The sequence below is a fragment of the Octopus bimaculoides genome, chromosome 16, assembly GCF_001194135.2.
Source record: "Octopus bimaculoides isolate UCB-OBI-ISO-001 chromosome 16, ASM119413v2, whole genome shotgun sequence".
Taxonomy (NCBI): Eukaryota; Metazoa; Mollusca; class Cephalopoda; order Octopoda; family Octopodidae; genus Octopus; species Octopus bimaculoides.
Window position 1 is genome coordinate 46898979 of NC_068996.1, and position 4877 is coordinate 46903855.

The 4877-nt window shown below is 39.3% G+C and overlaps 1 protein-coding gene and 1 non-coding gene across 2 annotated transcripts in view; one reads left to right on the forward strand and one right to left on the reverse strand.

Moving 5' to 3' along the window:
- The window catches only part of LOC106873611 (protein ABHD11), a 227381-nt gene that overhangs the window by 18359 nt on the left and 204145 nt on the right, over positions 1–4877 (forward strand). The gene's annotated exons all lie outside the window — the stretch shown is intronic.
- Trnan-guu (transfer RNA asparagine (anticodon GUU)) lies at positions 743–813 on the reverse strand. Its single transcript has one exon. It is a non-coding gene; the product is annotated as a tRNA-Asn (tRNA).

The following is a 4877-nucleotide window of genomic DNA, read 5'->3' on the forward strand; positions in this document are numbered from 1 at the left end:
TATTATTTTTCTATCCTTCCTCAATACCGGTTCCCATATGCTATTCATATCTGCACTCGGTCTGCTTAGGAGGTTGTTGTGTCCTAGCATATGTGCTGCTTCTTTTAGTTTTCATATTTTCCAGTGGTGTTCTCTGTCTATTATTTTAACTTCATCCCACAGGGGGAGGTGGTTTCCATTTTTTCATACATGATCAGCTATACCCGATTTATCGATATCTCCTCGTGTCACAGATTTATAAACCTTAAAATTCACCCCATAATTGCCCACGGGCATATGGCGTAGTGGTTAAGAGCGTGGGCTACTAACCCCAAGGTTCCGACCTGATTAATAATAATAATAATAATAATAGTAATATAATAATAATAATAATAGTAACATCGATAGGAATGAGAACCCAAGTTCGAAATTTCCCCAAGACACCTGACGAAGGCTGGAGGGTATATCAGCCGAAACGTTGTGTTAACAACAAACAAGATGAGGACGAATATCCGTCAAATGTAGATAATGTAAATAATGTAAGTACTAGGCTTTCAAAGAATAAGTCCTGCAGTCAGTTTGTTTGACTAAAAGCAGTGCTCCAGCATGGCTACTGTCAAATGACTGAAACAAATAGAAGAATTGTGTGATATAAAGGGATATGCTGGATTATAGTGCAAAATAGAATATATTTATTTATTTATTTATGTGTTTCAGCCAAGTGGCTGCGGTCATGCTGGTGCACCACCGTGAAAATACAGTACGTCCCTGGGTGGGCTTGAACCACCAACCTTTCGGTTAACAGCCGAACGCGCTAACCGATTGCGCCACGTCAAAAAAAAAAAAGAAAAACAAAAAGATAAAGTCTGGATGCTCACTGTTTGCTAAGTACATATGTACACACATACACACTGTGTATATCTATCTATCTATCTATCTATCTATCTATCTATTTCTTTGTCTGTCTGTCAGTCTTTCTCTCCATATATATATATATATATATATATATATATATAAAAGATAAAAAAGAGTGAAAAAACTACAGAAGGCTTGTGTTATATGGTTAAAATATATATTTAAATTGTTATGTTAGAGAAATGTTATAAGATTTTGAGTATAGTAACATTGTTTGGGAGAAATAACCATTTCGTATTTTCTTTTCAAATTTCTCAAATTTCTTCACCTATATTGTATCATGTCCTCGCTATGGTGTAAAATATGGAGTCCTAGATAGGTAATCAGGGATTTTTTCTGGTATAAGGGAGATAATCAAAAATGTTGGGGATGATTAAGTTTGATTAATTTAACATGATTTGGTTTAGAAGGAATAGAATTTTACAAGTGGTCAGGTTTTGCTTTATATTTTTTTCAATGCGGTTAGTTTTCTTATTTTAAAATGTTAGCAATGGTTAAGTTTTGGCTTATATTTTTCAATGAAGAAGGTTTCCTTATTTAATCTAATTTGTGTTGGTGTTCCATTGGTACATTGATTGAGAAATGCGCCAAACAAATGCTACCACAATTTGTAATCTTTCCATTCTATCAATGTGCCATTGGAACACCAAGTTTCTGTCTACTAAATTTCGCTTATAAGACAATTATCGAAATTGAGCCTATTTGCAAAAGGCAAATGCTGTCTAACAATGGAATCAGACCCCATGTCATCAATTATGTAATTGAAACATGGTCTGGACTTCTGAACTGCTCAGCAATGTGGGTATATGTCATCTCGTTTCTTGTTTTCCTCTGGTGACAAAGACTTCATTCCTAATGAATGACGTAATTAATCCAATCCTATTGCTAACACGGTATTTGCTAAGAAGATTTGCCCAAAATAAGTAAGAAGTTTTGAAGGCAGAATCATTGTTGATGTAATAGAAGTAAAAATGACTTGCAGAAGGATTATTTTTGTTTTATTGTTCACCAGAATTAAAAACTAATGAAAGTGTGGTAAGAATCCAAAAGATGAAAATCTTTGGTTATTCTCTGTGGTTATAAGGTTTGCTTCACTGCCATGTTTTTCAAATTCATGTTTACTCCAGTTGTGTGGCTTCAAGGCTTACTTCATAGCCATATAAGAGTTTAGGATTTAGTTCTACTGCAGGGTACCCTGGGCGAGTGTCTTCCAGTGTAACTTTGGATTGACCAATACCTTAGGAGAAATATGTTATGCATGTATGAGGTTTGATCAATAAGTATCCGGAATGTTGCCTTAGTAACAAAGTTAAGGCACTCAGAGTGAAGCTGCTTGGCAAAGATTGACCTTGAATTCTGCTTTGCATGTGCACTAAGTTTTAACGTTCTAGCTCACTTCTGCTGTTTGTAGCAGTGCTTGGAAGCATGTGGTCATCGCATTGACTGTGACAGAGAAAGTTGTCATGGTGACACCTGCTCAGAGGCCTATGCAAAGTTGCAAAAAGTGTATGGAGAGGAGTGTATGAGCTGCACACAAGAGTACAAGTGGTTCAGATGTTTCCAAGATGGCCCAAAAAATTTCGATATTGGGAGACCTGCATCCAGCAGAACTGAGAAAAACCTCGCAGATGTGCATGCAGCTGTGAGGGGAAATTGTTGAATCACCATCTGTGAGTTATCAGAGTATGTGCAGATTAGTTACGGTTCAGTTCAGTCTATTATCTCTGAAGATTTGGGTATGAGACGTGTGTCTGCCAAGTTTGTGCCAAAACTGCTTTCTTTCTTTTTTTTCTTTCTTGCCCTTAACCCTCCAACGTGGAGTATAGGCCACTTATAATTGAATTCCATGTCGCATAATTTTTCGCTTCTGTACTTATACTCTGCCATGAATGTTCCCCTTTCTCTAGTTCCTTTTGTCTTGATCTATGCCACAAGTTCTTAGGCCTACCCCTCTCTCTGTATCCATCCGGATTCCACTGTAAAGCACTTTTTGCTACATGTGGTGTGTCCTTTTTAATTGTGCTACCAATCCACTTCCACTTTTTCTTAAATATTTGCTCTCTAATCAAAACTTGATTTGTTCTTTGCCATAGTTCCATATTGCTTATGTGTCTGGCCCATCTGATTTTAAGTATATTACACAAGCACCTGTTGATGAATGATTGTATTTGCTTATTTGACTTAACTGTTGTTCGCCATGTCTCAGCCCATACAATAACACCGCTTTTACGTTAGTGTTAAAAATTCTTATTTTGTTCTTTATTGAAATTACACTTGCGCTCCAAACATGGACACACAAACATATACACATGCACATACATATATATACATACATGTATACGATGGGCTTCTTTCAGTTTCCATCTACCAAATCCACTCACAAGGCTTTGGTTGGCCCGAGGCTATAGTAGAAGACACTTGCCCAAGGTGCCACGCAGTGGGACTGAACCTGAAACCATGTGGTCCGTAAGCAAGCTATTTACCACAAAGCCACTCCTATGCCTATGTATATACATATATATATACATACACATATGTGGAGGCGCAATGGCCCAGTGGTTAGGGCAGCAGACTCGCGGTCAAAGGATCGCGGTTTCGATTTCCAGACCGGGCGTTGTGAGTGTTTATTGAGTGAAAACACCTAATGCTCCACGAGGCTCTGGCAGGGGATGGTGGCGAACCCTGCTGTACTCTTTCACCACAACTTTCGTTCACTCTTACTTCCTGTCTCTGTTGTGCCTGTAATTCAAAGGGTCAGCCTTGTCACACTGTGTCACGCTGAATATCCCCGAGAACTATGTTAAGGGTACACGTGTCTGTGGAGTGCTCAGCCACTTGCACGTTAATTTCATGAGCAAGCTGTTCCATTGATCGGATCAACTGGAACCCTCAACGTCATAAGCGACGGAGTGCCAACAACATACACATATATATGTTTGTATATATATATATATATATATATATATATATTATCGACCACACATACCCATTGTACGTGCTTTGTTTGTATGTCAGTAGGCTGCAAATTGACATGATGGAGATGACTCTCTCAAAGTGCTGGGTGTTAAAACACCTGATGGTCATTGACAGGTCAGACAACTCCCTCCCAATCCCATCCAAGAGTGATGAACATTGATGTTTTGCCATTTTTGTTGCTTATCAACGTTATATACCTGAGCATAACTGGAGGTGAATTGAATAGTCTGTCCTGTTGCTTTGAGTGAGTCATCTCTACCCCGTCAAATTGCAGCCTACTGGCAAACAAGCAAAGCACATACACTGATTGTTAATGTTGACAACACTAGCCCTGCTTCTAATCCATATTTGAATTTATTCTTCCTTATGCATCATCCAGACATACAAACAAATGATTTTTACACCATCTTGCACATAGTCATGGACAAGCTATACTGTTTGCTTCTCATTTGGTTCAGGCATATGATGTAGATAAGGCACAAAAATGGCAAAACATTGATGTGATTTCACTCCTGGATGGCATTTAGAGTGAGCTATCTCTCCTGTCCATGACTTTCAGGTGTTAAAACACCTGAAACTTTGAGGGAGTCATCTCCACCTTATCAAATTGCAGCCTATTATATTTGATAATGTTTATAACATTAGCACCGCTTCTAATTTGTATTTGAATCTCTCTCTCTCTCTCTCTCTCTCTCTCTGAGGATAGCTGCATGAAAAAGTGCCACTCCCTAACAGTTGAGGGAACCCATGGAAGAGGTAGGCCCAGGAAGACCTGGGCTGAGGTGGTGAGGCAAGACCTTCGAACATTGGGCCTCACCGAGGCGATGACTACTGACCGAGACCTTTGGAAATGTGCTGTGCGTGAGAAGACCCGGCAAGCCAAGTGAGATCGTTGCCAGGGCCCCTGGACTGGCTCTTGTGCGGGTGGCACATAAGATGTACCATCCTGAGCGTGACCGTTGCCAGTACTGCCTGACTGGCCTTGTAGGGTTTTCGAGCGAGATCGT